Genomic DNA, 18,150 nt, shown 5'->3' on the forward strand with positions numbered 1-18,150 from the left:
TGCTGCCAGTGGTATTACACAGCGTCAGTGTTAACTCTTTATGTTTATCCCCTTCCAAACAAAGTTTTGGCGGATATAGAAACGTGCTCCGAAACACGGCTTTCTGTAACTTGCAGATCATCAATAGGCTCTATTGATTCGACCAACTGACTATCATGCTGACAACAAGGCCAATCCGGAAAATGACAATCAAGACACTTCTCAAAAGTACACTTCCGCTGAGACCGACGTGACATTGCATCCGCCATCTGATGCTTTCTACCAGGCCTATGCTGGATCTCAAAATCATAAGTTTCAACAACACTCAGCCACCTTGCTAATATTACTTCTGGATCCATGAAGTTTTGCAGCCAAATCAAAGGGGCTTGATCAGTGCGCAAAACAAACTTTCTGCCACAGAGAAAGTGTCGTAAGTGCTTAAGCAATGTTGCCACTGCAAGAAGCTCACGTTTGGTTGTGCATTAGTTGTGTTGTGACTGTCCCAGAGTATGACTTGCATACGAAAGAACTTTTTCCTCTCCTTCCTGCACCTGAGACAATACTGCACCTATGCCGAACCCGCTGGCATCCGTATCAAGCACATAAAGTCCTTCGTCTTGAGGAAAAGCAAGTGCTGGTGCAGTTATGAGACACTGCTTTAACTGATCAAACGCCTTCTCATAATCCTTAGTCCATTCAAAACTTTCGAGTGAGCTGCACCATAGGAGGAGCGATATCCGAGAAGTTTGGTACAAACGGCCTGTAGTAACATACAAGCCCTAAGACAATGCGAATATCTGACCAGGTTTCCGGTCTAGGCCAACTTTTGACAGCTACCTTTTCTGGACTACACCTAAGACCATCTGCTGAGACTATGTGTCCTCGAAAACCAACTTCAGTTTGAAAGAGCGTAAACCCAGCTTTGATAAGTAAGGACACCTATTACGAAATTGACCTGGTTGATTGCAGACACAGCAGGTATTGGGCCTAACACTACGTAAGTTACTATGACAAAATTGTTATGGAAGAGCAACTTCTTTATTACAATTGGGCGACGTTTCGGTGTAGATTCTAACACCGTTATCAAGCGAATGTTTTCTTAGTTACCATTCCAACTTCTAAATGCCACTCAAAGAAGTTATACGTAAGTTACGTTTGAACCTTTCCAAGCGATCATCTATCAACCTGGCAACTACCTCACGTGTCACCCCTGTACTACCAACTGGTTGAACAGTTTGATTGATTCCTTCTACCCTGTCCAAAGTTTCAGGTTTCTATTTCCTGTTACCATCGACAGCTTCAATCTCCACGACTTATTAAATAGCGTTTTATAGTGTGTGTGGATGTGCCAATGTGACATGTTTCCTCATGTCAAAGCTATGAAGGCCAATTAAGAACTGATCAATTAAATGTACCTCTATGTGATGAATAAGTCCTGGTAGGGTAAGCTAAGTTTGCTAATCTACGGAGTTGATACCCAGAATCCGAAACGGTTTCGTCACGACCTTGTCGACGATTTCGGAAAACATTTCTATAGGCTACTCTATGTTCTTCTGGATTGATGTTGGAACATTTCCTGGTGACAGGTCAACTTACAGCGGGGCTACAAGGCGCCACATACACAGAAGGAACAAGTCATGGTGACACTTGCCGACAGGACACGTGGCGCCACACACAATGTAGGAACATTTCCTGGTGACTTGTCAACTTACAGACAGGATACATGGCGTCACACACAATGTAGGAACATTTCCAAGTGACATGTCAACTTACAGACAGGAAACATGGCGCCACACACAATGTAGGAACATTTCCTGGTGACTTGCCAACTTACAGACAGGATACATGGCGTCACACACAATGTAGGAATATTTCCTGGTGATATGTCAACTTACAGAATGGGTACATGGCGCCACACACAATGTAGGAACATTTCCCGGTGACTTGTCAACTTACAGACAGGATACATGGCGTCACACACAATGTAGGAACATTTCCTGGTGATATGTCAACTTACAGAATGGGTACATGGCGTTACACACAATGTAGGAACATTTCCTGGCGACCTGTCAACTTACAGACAGGATACATGGCGTCACACACACTGTAGGAACATTTCCTGGTGACTTGTCAACTTACAGACAGGATACATGGCGTCACACACACTGTAGGACCATTTCCTGGTGACTTGTCAACTTACAGACAGGATACATGGCGTCACACACACTGTAGGAACATTTCCTGGTGACTTGCCAACTTACAGACAGGATACATGGCGCCACACACAATGTAGGAACATTTCCTGGTGACAGGTCAACTTACAGACAGGATACAAGGTTTCGATGTGTTTCGTGATCTGTTTGTTTTCCTCCATTGTTGAGCAAGGTGTCCGTGCAGATTTTAGCATTTCTCTTTCGCATCTTTCCATTTTCCATTGCTTGTGATGACCTGATAACACGAGCTGCCCAACTTCACAACATTCTTCTGACAAGTCACCACTCCTGCATATGAGGAATGTGAACCCACGAATGAATTAAAATTCCAAAATTATATCGGCGTAATGATCTAAAGGCAAGGTCGTTTACATCCCGTCTAAAAAAATGTTTGTTTGGGATGGTTTCATGCAGTCAACAAGTCTTTGTATCACTTTACAATCTCTCTCGTCACATCTCCCCCTAAACCCATCCCCGACAAAACTACTAAACTTAACTATGTACAGATATGTCCCTAAGAAATTACTTAGATACCTGAAATCATACTTGGAGATGTTTTCCTGAAAATATATTTGGAGATATTCACCTTGAATGTCAGTTGTTGTGAAGTCAGTGTAAATGTTCCCTTGAACCACGAAGACACCAGGAAACACGACCAGCCGTGCACCACACACTATGGTGGAGCTGATACAGCGAAGTGAGTTTATGGTGAGAAACTAAGAACTCAAGGATCACTCCACGGACACTGTAGTACGTAAGGGTAATATTTCCGTCATTATGTATCCAGATACGTTAAATACATTAAGATATTTCCATGAACCTTGAAATGCTTATGGTAAAAGTGTTTGGATATCTGTTCAAAATGTACCGATCGTGACAAAGCTCGTCAGTGTATATAGATGGCTGGATGAATCGCGCATGGTCTGAACTTCTGCGATTGGGAAGTGATCAAATATCGGTTACTTTCGCGTCTTAGTGTTCTATTTCCACGTCTTTTGATGATTGTTTGTTGTTTAACTCCCCACTCAGAAATATTACAGCTGTATGACGGCGGTCTCTAAATAATCGAGACTGGACCAGACAGTCTAGTGAATGATGTCTTGAGCATCGATCCACACAATTGGGATGCGATGACATGCATCACCCAAGTCAGCGAGCCTGACCACCCGATCCCGTTTGTCGCCTCTTACGGCAATAATGGTTTACTGAAGACCTATTCTAACCCGGATGTTCACGGGGCCAGTCTTGTGATGTCGTAGCAGACTTCTGAATCTGTGTTCTCCGTTGTTCAATACCACGCAAAGAAATAGTTCAACTATACGACGGCACCCTGTTAATATTTGCTTCGGGACCAGACAAGCCAGTGGTGGGTATTTTGAACCACATTCCACGCCTACGGTTTCGATAACACGCAAGTAACCAAGTCACCGAACATGAACACCTATCAATCCAAGCATTCATGTTTTATTACTCTTCCAAACTTTTTTGAGAGGCATTTTGAAGTTGGGGTATTATGTAAGGAAAAGATATTAGGATAACGGTGTTAGAACCTACACTGAATTGTTATAAAGAAGTTGTTCGTCCATAGATCATTACTTACTCTCCCCATCTTGCATTTGAAGTGTTTCACCGACTGTTTTCAGCCTAGTAACGTCATCATTATGTTCGTAATATTTTGGCAAAATCCAATTTCAAGTATATTCTTTCTTTTGTCCGACAATTTATGAAATGTAAAGACATTTCAGTCGGCTTTCCTCCAGGGCAATACACGATTATCGTCGGTTTGTTCACATCAATTTTCATATGATGCAAAATATTAAATTTTGACAAATAATCCCCAACAAGTTGTTTGTCACATCTGGTGTCTTCATCATCGTCTCTGGACCTGTTTGTTTCTGAGAACATGTTCTCCTAATGTTTCAAACTTCATTTTAGAAAAAGAAGTGATGATGGTAACTTGGTGGCAATGTTTTGGTTGACACGTACAGCATTCCTGACTGGGTGTTTTGTGATCATAGGCTTTATAAAAAAAAAAACTGAGGGAAGTTAGACAGAGCTGTCTCCCTGGACATGATGATGATGATGATGAACATTTCATATTCAGTGTTCTGTATGCTTTTGTGATGAGGTGCTTGCAAACTGCACAAATAACAACATAATTAAATGAACACATTGTTACTGTAAAATCAGTCTTTATTCATCCAGTGTAACTTAGGGATGTGGGGTGTTTGCAAAATGCACAAATAACAACAAACGTCAAATAATTTGTCAATCGGTCACCAAGAGTATTGTTTACCGCCCATGACACACCAAAGGGTATTTTGCATCAGTGAACTACACGAACAGGGAAGTGGTTAGAAGAGTTGGTTGGTTGGTTTGTTGTTTAACGCCACACTCAGCAGTATTCCAGCTATATGAAAGCAGTCTGTAAATAATTGAGTCTGGACCAGACAATCCAGCGATTGATATCATGAGCATCGATCTTAGCATTTGGGATCTATGACATGCATCAACCAAGTCAGCGATCCTGACCACACGATCCCGTTAGTCGCCTCTTAAGACAAGCATAGTCGCCTTTTACGGCAAGCATGGGCTGCTGAAGACCTATTCTACCCCGGATCTTCACGGGTCGGTTACAAGAGAAGCAGAGAAAACTCACATATTAATTAAAAGTTACATGTGATCAAACAGGTTATATTGCAAAAACAAAACATGGTTAATATTTTAGGACAAGAAAATGCATTAAAAAATTAAATTCATTGGATAAACGTCGGAAGGGATAATTTTTTTAGTGTTAAGCTGCAATTTTGTCAGACAAACAGATTTATTTAAGTCTAACATTAGGTACAGGTATATTATAAACAGGTTAAAACATTTACACATGTAAGCAGCTAGAGACGAGTATATACCAAATAAAACAATACCTATCTGTACAATAGCGTAAAACCATCTGTATAAAATATGCACGTAAAAAGATCACCAAGTATATAAGGCACCGATATACATTTCCATCAATAATATATTAATGCGCGACAGCGACACAGCATATGCTAGAGAGTTTGGGCAACGTTGAAACACATGTTTCATTTGACGTAACAAAGACGTATTTCTCTTCATGTGTTTAAAAAATAAGCTAAATATTCAAGATTAGAAGATGGCATGTAGAAGGTTTGGTGAACGATGACAATGCTTGAATGAACACCCATATCTACGCTATTCAAATAGTAACAATATGCCTTTGTTTTAAGCGACTGGGGCGTGTACGAGCCGGACGTTATATTTAGCTAAAAATCTACCACTGAGCACATACATGCTGCGTTATACAACAAAGAAAGAAAGAAACAAACAAAGATTATACAAATCAGGGCCCCGTTCCACGAACTACAATCAATCTTAGAGACTTACGTCGATTTTAAATTCGTCTTAGCTAAGGTTTAGACTCGTTCCACAAAACGACCTTAGGGTGATTGTAACTTTACAAGTTCTTAAGTAGCCAATCTTAACAAAGATTGGAATCTTCAGCCATGAAGATACAAAAGTTTCCCTTAGAGTGGCCTCCCTTGGTCATGTTTAGCAGACGACGCATGTCCTTGCACGTCATAATAAAAGTCGCCCTCTTTGTTCTTATTGTACAATATTTAAGATCGATTTTAGCATTTTGATCTTAACTTACAACTCTTTTAGTTAAGATTGTTTTGTGGAACGGGCGGCTGATCGTAACAAAAATGTAAGATGGCATACTTAGTGAGTTACAATCAACTTAGCCCTAAGATCGCTTTGTGGAACGGGGACCAGGGCTCTTACTACTCTGGTAAATATAAAACGTCAGCACCAGAGAATAACCAGTCTCGATTATCTGACGAAACAGACTCCAATGAGACTGAAAGTCAAAATAGTGGTGAAAATACATATGTATTGTAAATGGATCACTACATACCAAGCAATGCATGGTCGCAATATATCCCAAGATGCAAAGCGCACATAAGTTCAACACTACAGTAAACTACGGTTATAACGAACACGCTTATAACTAACTGACGGATATAACGAACTTACTTATTACGTCCCGACTATTTGCTGTAGTTACGCCTTATATATGCTTATAACGAACCACGGTTGTAACGAACTAAAATTAGTAGTCCCTATGAGTTCGTTATAGCCATAGTTTACTGTACATCATTTATCAACATAACCTGATTTCTTATATATGCATCATACATCAGTGCATCACTCCGTACATCTCTACATCTTGCATCACTTCATATGGTTTAATATCACAAAACCGAAGCGCTTACACTACACTTGGAAGCACTTACTTTCTAGCAGATTGATGATAGTTTTTGTCCGTAATAACGCTGCAGGGGCGGTGGGATAACACAGTGGTTTAAGCGTTCGCACGTTACGCAGAACAGCCGGGTTCTATTCCCATATTAGTACAACATGTGAAGCCTATTTCAGGCGTTCCCCGCCCCGATACTGCCCCGGTGTTGCTGACATTTTGCTAAAACTCACTCACATTAACATTCGGCGTCGTTTCAGCAAATTTGGACCAAACACTCCAGTCTGTGGTAGACTGAGCAATCAACCAAGTCAAGGTGCCTGACCACCTGATCCGCTTAGTCGCCTCTTACAGGAACATTTAACCCTGAATAGCTGCAGAACGTCAACTCACCACCTCATCAGCACCACCTGCACACATTGATCACCCCAATCAAACCTCAACTGGTAGTTAATATGATTTTATGAGTGTATCACTTACTGGAGGTTGCATATCCAGGCCAATACTGCTGAATTGGTCACGTAAAATCACAGTCTCTTTAGCACAGAGCTGTGTGTGGTTAAAGTGTTTGAAACAATTGTTCGTCATGTTGAAAACCAATTTCCCTCTGTCCGGGAATTGATCTGCGTTAGTTCAATCACACGCAACGTCTCATCTGTTAAATTGATGAATTTTCTATGGCCCCCATCTTTATAACCAAGTGGCCCATAAAGAACTATTGTCTGAACTTTCCAACAATGTGTCTGTTTCAGGACATAAGCACTTGATAGCTTCTTTCATAGAAGCAACTGATTGCAGCGTTCAACCAGCGCGTGTGTCCATATGGAGGAACGGTCTAAGTGCGGAGGATGAATATTCGTGGTACATATCCTTCCTTTAGAAATACATGGGTTTTGTATCACTGACTTTTCTCGTCCTCGTCTCCCAAATGGATTTCCTTACCTTAACAAGTTGTTTTCAGTCACAGACTAAGCGTGACCTACCGTTATGATAGGTTATAGTATAAAATACCAAAAGCACAAGATAGCAATCACACATGGTACCACCAATCGTGAAATATACGCATTAATCATCCCACATTGTTGCTGAAGACTGCTTTCTAACTTCTCATCAAACTTTTCTGCTCTTTTAGTTTTTTTCTGGTGAACTTTGATCTCTTTGACAATACTCCGATGTTTATTCGCATGAGCTAAGTCACACGCAGTTTGGTTGTCATCATCTACCTTCTGAGTGGGAACGTTTTCCCTAAGAAAGAGTTTTACTATCTTTAAATCTCCTTCCTGGGCAGCAATATGAAGTGGTGTCCTCCCTTTCCTATCAGACAAACTAGGATCAGCTTTGTTTTTCAGAAGGGATTGTACTGTTTCTATGTGACCACCCTGAGTTGCTAAGTGCAATGCAGTTTCCGATTTCTCAGTCCTGAGGTTGATCTCACACATGTTCTGCAGAAGTCTTCCCAATACATATTCATAACCCCACATTGCTGCATAGTGAATTGGTGCCATGCCATGGACATCTTTAAGATCCACAGACAAGCTCCTGACTATAGGCTTTCCATGTTTTCCAGAACTGGCTGACTTTCTTTCTATGCTGAGAAGAGGAGCCACAACTAAGTGTTTTCCACTTCTCGCTGCCATATGGAGAGGCGTCATCTTGTCCACATTTACTTTTTGGATGTCAAAATCTTCTTTCAGGAGCAGTTCTATAGCATCTGTTTGACCTTTCATTGCTGCCAAATGTAAGGCAGTGTTTTCCATGTTATCACGATGATCTATATATCTATGATCCGATCTCAGTAACCTTTTTAGGATAGGCACAGATCCGACAAGTGTTGCTATCAGAAAGCTTGTCCGACCATACCTATCTTTAAGCTGTGTATTGGCTCCAGCCTTTATCAGGGCTTCTGCCACCTGTTCATGCTTACAATACAACACCTTTGACAATGCTGATTCCTTTTTGTTATTCAGGAGATCAACATTAATCCCATCCTGATCCAAAAGGAGAGACAACAGTTCCAAGTTATCTGAGCTGGCAGCATAGTGGAGGCATGTGTTGCCACTCCTACTGACAGAGTTAACATCCGCATGTTCCAACAAAACTTTGCAACCTTCCGTATGATTCCACTTAGCACAGGTTCTCAGTAAAACTCCAACTTTGTTCTGTTGTTCTTGCAAAATGCGCGCCTTCTTCTCGAGGAGTAGTCTCATGAGTCTTACATTACCATATCTGCTACACATACGAAGGGATCGCATTGTGCAAACACCATCTAAGGGTATTTCCAACAATTTCTGTTCTAAGGCAGGTATGTCGCAAATAGGAATAAGTGATTGTATTTGTCCCGCTGAGTGTGCATCTCTAATTTTGAAGGTCTCTCTAGATTGTAGCAATTGTTGTATTGCTCTGAACACGACTGGATGTTTCAGTGAAACATGGGACAAAACAAAATGAAGATGCCCTTTCCGCATTTCGTTAGAGAGGCGTTCTGCAAGAACTTTTGCTGACTTTTGGTTGACAATTATGGCATAGTCAAACTCTGCAAGTTCACTTACCTCCAAACGTACATACTCTAAATATTTGAGGCTGCAGCGGACTATAAAATTAGTTTCATCATGTTCAGCTAAGACTTTCGCAACTATCTCTGAGGTCCACGAGTGTGAAAAAATGAAACCATTAACTGTTGTTTTCAGGATGTAACCCTCCATCTGAACAAGTGCCTCTGAGAGTTGTTTACTTCTTATAGCAGATGCTCCTGCAGAAGTGCATAGTGTTGCTAGTTCAACGTTTGAGAGCTCAAATGGATTTGGAATATAGTCCTGATGGATACAGATTTGTAACGTAGACAGAATCCCTTCTTTGAGTATCAACTCCTGAAGAATCTTACGACAAATACTTTCCCTGTCTGTGGGCAGAGTGTTAAACGTTTCATCTTTCCATTTTTTCATCATACACAACTTGCGTAAGAGGGGCGATGTTGTCGTTGAACAGTCAGTGACAGAATCATTTAATATATCATTTGTCCTGTCAGTTGCTTGTGTTTGGTCTCTTTCTGCAACATAAACTGTTTCAAAGTCAATTCTCTGATGTTCAGAGAAAATTATGTTTTTGAAAGGAGTGATGTGTTTGATTGCTGTTTGAAAGACATTTGTCCTGAACAAAAATATTGAATGTAACACTTGATATGTTGAAGCCGACGCTTCAAGTTCTTGCGTTATGTCTTCCAAGACAGGAATCCATTTTTGGTACTCCTCAGTTTTAAAGTTTGGAATGCCAAAAATGTTGTTGAAAAGAATGATGTATTTTTCACTCTTTTGAATCTGAATATACTCCTTGGGCGTTTCCACAACATACACTTTCCATTTCTTTTTGTGCATTTGAGACAAGACTTGGTAGGCCAGAGTAGTTTTCCCATCACCAGGCTGACCAATGATTGTGGTACAAGAATGATCTTTCAGGCATTTTGTCACATGAGGCAACAAAGGTGAAGGTGCTGTCCCTGATATCCAGTCGTTGATGGCACGGCTGGTGCAAGCTGAAATTAGAGAGTCCATTTTGTACAATTATCAAATTGATTTTTAGAGGAGATAGTGAAAACGTTAACCATGGTCTGTGTTAAGTGTGCTTAACGCTAATTACAATTACAGCCAATCTTTGAGATCTGTTTCTGAATATAATGACAGAGGCTAACCAGTCCCAGTTATCCAGTGAAACATATTCCATTGGGAGCAAAAGACAAAATAGCGGTAAACATTATGCAGACGCAACAGAAGATTTCACAGATATTTGGAATGTGTTATGTATGTCTAAATGTATCAGAAAAATATAATGGTGTTTAATCAGAAGTTGCAAGAGGTATACTAATACAGCGATGTAAATACGCATTCCTTGTTTTATTCGTTTAATGCCGAGCGCCAGATAGGATAACAGCAAGTGCCACCCTGCTACGTCTTGACGTATGACACAGCCATGCGATAACATATGTAGGACATTACGCTCCAGTTAGGTACAGTACAACACATATATGGAAATGGATTATGCCCTACCGAGTAGGCGGCCAGTTGAGGACGCATCTTGCAGCTGTATTTCATGAGCTTCTCTTGTATCATCGCTTGATTGTACTGCATCCTTTACATCATCATCAGAAACATTCCCCTCAGACCAGTAACCTTCCTCAGTTATAGTGTGGCTCACTTCATCAGCACTTTCATACGTAGATGTGTCTCCCGAAAAACTGAGTTCTGAAAGTAATTACATCAACAATGATAATACAAGTGACGAAACACTTTCCATGAGCATAAGAAATCTCTTCCCTGGGACCTACCATTCTGGAGGTATTTTTAAATTAAAACTAAGGACCTAAATATTATTGGATAAAAACGTCTTCAGTTTTTTAATAGTTATTTTTGTCAGACAGTTTCTGGGATAATGTATTTATTTCAACAAAACTCCATACAGTCTTGTGCAGAGTTTATGGTGTAAAAAACCCCAGAATCATTATGTTTTGATCTAACATAGAACATAGATGAAACAGATGATGCAGTTTCATTTGTCTCTTTTATTTCTAGCCCTGGTTGATAAACCAGTGGAAGGGAATGGGCTATTTGACCATTATGCATGCAGAGATGTATCTGTGGTCATCAAGTGAAAAGTGCCCCATGGATCAAGGAATGAAGTTTGTGATGTGGGATAGTGGTGTACAAAATAAAGAAAAGTCAATTAATTTGACATAATTGAACATGGCTCTTTTCTGAGGTTCTTTTCAAATTCAAATCCTTTGAATTTTTAAGAATCCACATGGTAATATTTCCATTTGTCTAGAATACTTTCTGTGAGTATAAAGAAAGTCCTTCCATGCTTGTATCATGCATTATGATTAATATGCGAGATGGGGATTTGGTGGCACATATGCTGACCCTGCAATTTATCTCTCTTTGTGCAGATTGTTATGGAGCATACGATAAAGCATGAGGCACAAAATATCTTTCTTTTTACATTTTGAGAGGCTTTTTTCGAGTATTAATATATGTGTATTTTTTACAAATTAGTAGTGCAATGTAGCCCATATAATTTGTTTGACTCACCACTATTCTCGTCACTATATTCAAATTCAATCTCAGGATTAGGTGCTTCAGCGTGTATGACCTCTTCTCGAGCTGTTAAAACAAAATTAAATATATGAGTTGGATATGTTTTTTTAACTCTCTGATTTAATGCTGTTTTTTAATTTAATTATGAATGACTATTAGCATAGCTAAATGTAGAATAGTTTTGGCATCCAATTTAGTTATGACCTTTACATAAATACCCTCAGAATTGTTGAAAAGCCAAATAACACTTTTCCCACTTCTTTCTCCTTTCGTGCGAAATTTCTTGATGTCATCGATGTGGACATTGGCTGCAACAATGTGTTGTATTTCAGGAAAGTCATCTCCAGAAACATCTTTCAGTTTATCAGTAGCAACTATATGTGACAGAAGACCTATATGTTGTTCTCTGAAAGGAAACAAAGACATTTAATTTTATTTAGTGCCAGATTTTTTTATGATGAAAACGTTAAATCTTTACAGGTACACTAGGGGCAGTGTTGTAGCCTAGTGGTTAAGCGTTCGCTCGTCACATTAACGACATCACAATTCATCCAATATAGGGGGCGGTCGGGTAGCCTAGTGGTTAAAGCGTTCGCGCATCATGCTGAAGATCCGGTTTCGATTCCCGACATGGGTACTATGTGTGAAGCCCATTTCTGGTGTCCCCCACCGTGATATTGCTGCTAAAAACGGCGTAAAACCATACTCACTCACTCACTCACTCACTCACACACTCACTCGCTCGAAGTATACATTAGCATTGGCCAGCTACGTTATGGAACAAACATGTAGTTGCATATATTTTGAATTAAAAGTCTGATGACTAACTGATGACTTACTGAAGCGTTTTCTGAAGGTCCTCATCTATAACAAGAATGGTTTGTCCCCTTTTCTCAAGCCTCCTTGCAACCTCAATCATAAGCTCATACATCTCAGAACATTCTTGTGCATCAGTACATTTGGCAGTGTCAATCATTACTATGTCCTCGTCAATGTTTTCTACCAATATGCAGAACTCTTGTTTGGAAAGTAAACGTAGTTCCTGTTTCATGTCGTGTCCTTCTGTGAGATCGGTAACTGCTACTGCAGCAAGGAAGGCACGAATTATATTGATACATTTTCCACTGTTCATGTTAAGTGCATGGAGGCTGCAGAAAGCGGAGGTTTTGTCTTCAATTAACCTCAAGGCATCGGTGAATAGTTCGTCTGATTCTAAATCACTGGCGTCCAGAAGGCCATAGACCGCACTGAAATGTTCATCTGTGTACTTCCGGATTTGATTTATTACTCTCCGGGCAAGACGAAGAACATATTTCCCAAGATCTTCTCTTTTCTCACACACAAAGCAGAGAATCATTGATGGACTGTCAGGTAAAACATAGAACACTTCTGATGTCACTCCGTTTGGTGTATCTATCTTTGGCAGATTTAGCATCACTGCTAGTGAACTTGTCACAAAGGATAATCCGCCTTGGAAATGTTTTCCATGAGATTTTATTCTTTGGTGTATAATGTTGTGCATCATGTTTGAAGTCATTGGTGGATATACTGCTAGTTTACCTGAAGGGACAAATCAATATAAACATCAGATGACAGATAAAATGCTTCTTTTGCTCTTACATCAATCGTAATGATTATTTTTAAGTGATTGGAATGTAATTTTTTATTAGATTCGTATGTACAAAATACTACTCTGGTGTACAGCCTCTGCTTTCTTGACTTTACAATAAAAATCACTTCACTTACATTCAGTTACTATATAACACAAGGCACATTCTAATCACTTTGACGACATCAAATGCTGCGAACACGTCACCTGGAGTCAGGACATGACTCTGAATTGCTTCAAATTGTCCATCTTGTACTCGGATCCTTGGAAGGAGTGGGGAGTTACTTGGCCATGAGACCACAACTTCTGAACGGCATGCATCTGAATTTAACACAATTGTGTTATAGTTATATCACATCGTGGCAGATTGATGTGGAGGAAAACCAAAGTGATGCAGATGTAAAATATTCTGTGAACCCACATGCACAGGTAGGGAATGACAAACCAAAAAACTTAATCCTGAAAGAAGTAAAAAGGTCATGTATTGTTTCTCATTGTTTCACAGGATAACACCATTAATATAAATTTTTCGATGAACACGTTTTCTTATTGATTACTATGTAAATAAATCGTGTAACATTATGTATGCCTCTTTACTGATGATGTACGAATGTGTACGGCTGGTGGATAAGCGTTTACCTTTGGTATAAAAAACACGGGCCATACTGCTTTCTCTTCTGTCACCTGGATGATACAACATCATTTATCAAATAGTGGAATATAAATGACATAATCGTTTGGTATAAAACAAGTTTGGAAAGGAATTCGAGGGATCATTCCCAGGGAAAAATGCAGTGAAGTGTGGTTCAAATGTTGGAGGAAGTAATATGGTCATGAGAGAATTATAATCATTGCTTCTGACAAATGCCAATGAACTGTCTGTTTTGTTATATATATCTCGTGAGAGATTAAATCATCATTAAAATACACATAGCACTGTTAACAATAGTAAATACTAGTATACATAGATTGTGGTGTCAAGGGAAAACACATGTCCAATGCAGTGAGTGAGTATGGTTTTACGTCGCTTTTAGCAAATTCCAGCAATATCACGGCGGGGGACACCCGAAAAGGGCTTCACACATTGTACCCATGTCGGGAATCGAACCCGGGTCTTCGCCGTGACGAGCGAACGCTTTAACCACTAGGCTACCGACCGCCCCTACATGTTCAATGCAGTATGACGTCACTAAACCATAGACACGAAAGTTATGTGTTCTCTCTGTCTAAGGGCCTCGAACTACAATTTCAGCTAATCACACACTAGAACAGTTTCAGTACTTCAAATGCATAAAAACCCAAACAGTGACCTTGATCTCAAGCGAAGTTCTCTAGGGAAGATATAGACAATGTTTCCCCTGTCTACATGTACAACCTCTTGGGTTATGAATGTTTTTCAGCTGTATCAAAATTATCATATATTAGGAATATAAATTACCGCTGCAACATCTGTCTGGTATAATGTTTTCAAGAAGATATAGTATATATGATGGGACACACCCTTGAGTTCAGCTGCCACTTCAGTAGGTCGGGCTGTCCAATATGAAAATGTTTCTCCCGCCACTTTTATCAAATCTGCTTTACTTGACGCCTGGTGTTACTCAGTTGGATTGAGCAGCAGGTTGGAAATTTTTCACTTTCTCAAGCCACTCAGAGAGTTCTACTGGTTGAATTTTATTAGTCCCTTCATCCACGGTGTATACTTCTGGCATATCATAGAAGACACATCCTGGCGTATACCCTACTGCCACCTCAAGGATGTATAAGGGGCCCTTGCCCTTGCCCTTGCCCTTGCCCTTGCCTTCGTCCTTGCCTTCCCCCTTGCCTTCCCCCTTGCCTTCCCCCTTGCCTTCACCCTTGCCTTCGCCCTTGCTCTTGCCTTCGTCCTTGCCTTCGTCCTTGCCTTCACCCTTGCCTTCACCCTTGCCTTCGCCCTTGCCTTCCCCCTTGCCTTCGCCCTTGCTCTTGCCTTCACCCTTGCCTTCGCCCTTGCCTTCCCCCTTGCCTTCACCCTTGCCTTCACCCTTGCCTTCGCCCTTGCCTCCGCCCTTGCCTTCCCCCTTGCCTTCACCCTTGCCTTCCCCCTTGCCTTCACCCTTGCCTTCGCCCTTGCCTTCCCCCTTGCCTTCCCCCTTGCCTTCACCCTTGCCTTCCCCCTTGCCTTCCCCCTTGCCTTCGTCCTTGCCTTCGCCCTTGCCTTCCCCCTTGCCTTCACCCTTGCCTTCCCCCTTGCCTTCACCCTTGCCTTCGCCCTTGCCTTCCCCCTTGCCTTCCCCCTTGCCTTCACCCTTGCCTTCCCCCTTGCCTTCCCCCTTGCCTTCGCCCTTGCCTTCCCCCTTGCCTTCCCCCTTGCCTTCACCCTTGCCTTCCCCCTTGCCTTCCCCCTTGCCTTCACCCTTGCCTTCCCCCTTGCCTTCCCCCTTGCCTTCACCCTTGCCTTCCCCCTTGCCTTCCCCCTTGCCTTCGCCCTTGCCTTCCCCCTTGCCTTCCCCCTTGCCTTCACCCTTGCCTTCGCCCTTGCCTCCGCCCTTGCCTTCGCCCTTGCCTTCCCCCTTGCCTTCACCCTTGCCTTCGCCCTTGCCTTCGCCCTTGCCTCCGCCCTTGCCTTCGCCCTTGCTCTTGCCTCCGCCCTTGCCTTCGCCCTTGCTCTTGCCCTTTGTCTCGCCCTTGCCTTCGTCCTCGTCCTCGTCTGTGTCCTTGTTCACTTCATGAAACTCCAATGTCACCAGTGAGCTCGCTTCACGTGTGGAGGATGAATTCCCACTACGAACTATTATGCGCTGTTTGATTAACTCTCTCAACCCTTTTTTTACAGTTTCATGTAATGTCGGGTCAACTTGAATTCCAGAATGGATATTGGTCTTTGTTTGGTAATTGTAATCGGCAATGTGTTTCACACTTTCCCCTATTCCTAGGAAATAGGAACCACCACCTTGAATTTTTGTGAAACAGGAAATGTATTCTCTCAGTCTCAGATCCTTCCAAATGTATTCCACCACATTTGTATGATTGGCATCTGTTATGATTCCAGCAAATGGAGTCTTGTCAAATGACTTAAATTCAATGTCCCTACCTTCCTGGATGAAAGGAGTTAGGCGTCTTAGTGCTGGAGGTTGTACCTCTTGCTGTTGCTTGCCGAACAACAACTTTTGAATATTTAGGGTTGTTGGGCGAGTAAGGTTTTCATCGGATGTCACCTTAGTCTTGAAATCTGCTGTAGTCAAAGAAGGAGAAGACTTAACAATAAGCAGCAGAAACTCTCTGTGATCTTCTATCTCGGTGCATTCACTCAACCAGATCTTGCTGTATGTGTCGACAAACAGAAATCCGTCTTCTATCAGTTTTGTTAAAGTGTCATCTACATATTCATTAAAGAATGCTAGACAGCGATCATTGGGTGACAGACCACGCAGATGAACAAACAAGGCCCCTCCTCCAGCGTTTCGCAAAGCCGAAACCTTTCTGGTCAGTTCTTCAATTTTAGCTTCCCTGGCAGCCTTCCTCTCGTTCTTCTTTTGCTTTTTCTTTTGGGACGGTCTGTTGACCAGTGTGGCTTCGATGTCGATTGTTAGGCGAAATTGCTCTTGTAAAGGAATGTCTTCATCATTAACAACTGTCGCACACAGATCACAGAATTCTGAAACCATGGCATTTCAATTATTCACAAAACAAGAAACGACCAGTGAGATAGCCAATGCATTCAAAGCCCCACCCTAACTATGAATAGCCCGCAAGGTGGCGGCGTTTCAGTTTCGAACAATGACTGACAATGTAAACACAACCGAGTGTCGGGAGAAGCTTTTTGAAAACCGTACGCAAACAAGATCACCATTGACCGTCAAACTTCATATCAACTTGAATGACAAACCCTGGATACCACAAATGGCTCCATATCTAGATATAGGTCAATAAAATTTATCTAGTTTTATCATAAAAAGTCGAATCGATCGTGTTTGGCGTCAGCATCAATCGAAGTGGGTGGAGCTTATTTACGGTGACACATTCAATGCATTTGTGGTCAAAGTGTATTGTGTTGTATATTTGTACGGCAGAACAGCAGCAGAACAACAGTTTCAGTAACAGTAACAGTAACGATATATAAATACGAAATTAACGACAAGATTATTTCAGTTCAATCCGAAAATTACATATATTTGTTTAGTTTTGGTCATTTGTATTCAACAGTTACCTCACAATAATCAGATTATATCTATAAAAGACCGCCTCCGTGGTCTAGTGGTAGAGCGTCCGCCCGGAGAGCGGAAGGTCCGGGGTTCGATCCCCGGCCGCGTCATACCAAAAGACGTTAAAAGATGGTACTTGTTGTTACCCTGTCTGGCGCTCGGCATTGAGGGGTTCAAGCAAGAACTGGTCGGCTCGGAGTCAGCATACTGTGTCTGAGTCGGGTATCCATAGTAAACTGCGGCATGGTATCTCAGTGGGCTAGCACTATAAATCGGCATCAGTCCGGACTAGTACAAGCAGTCGTTAAACCCAATTTCACCTCACCTCACCTATAAAACTTAAATTATTAAACAGATTTTTCAACTAGTGTTTAGGAAGGGGCCTAATTTGAAGCTCCAGAAGTTGCGTCAATATTTCTTAGCTTTGCTACAATAGATGGATATGTCACGTGTATCAACCTTACAATGCACATTAACAACTTATAAATAAGTAACGCAATATACTTGATGTTTTGACTTACACACACACAAAACTGAGTTTGATCATTAGATCCACACTTGTCCCATGTATTTTTTGTTCGGGGGATTTAGATACACTTCGCGCACACGTTTTAAAATAAATTCAGGGATCCCTTCCCCGCTTTGTCCACACCAATCCTCCATCTGCTGCAACGTTTAATATCGTTTAAGCGGATGCGCTCATGGGGCGTGGTTGCCAGGAGATCGCGTGGTCCGAAAGGGGAATAACAAAACGTTTAATATCCGTTTCTTCAAGTTCGAGTATCTACGATATCTCCAAAAG

General features: G+C 41.4%; 1 pseudogene; it reads right to left on the bottom strand.

Annotated features, from left to right (window-relative positions):
* Positions 1 to 4,387: 4,387 nt before the first annotated feature.
* Positions 4,388 to 14,847, bottom strand: LOC139470172 (uncharacterized; annotated as a pseudogene).
* Positions 14,848 to 18,150: the final 3,303 nt, after the last annotated feature.

The sequence above is a fragment of the Haliotis cracherodii genome, unplaced genomic scaffold, assembly GCF_022045235.1.
Source record: "Haliotis cracherodii isolate W230 unplaced genomic scaffold, xgHalCrac1.p SCAF_20, whole genome shotgun sequence".
NCBI classification, from domain to species: Eukaryota; Metazoa; Mollusca; class Gastropoda; order Lepetellida; family Haliotidae; genus Haliotis; species Haliotis cracherodii.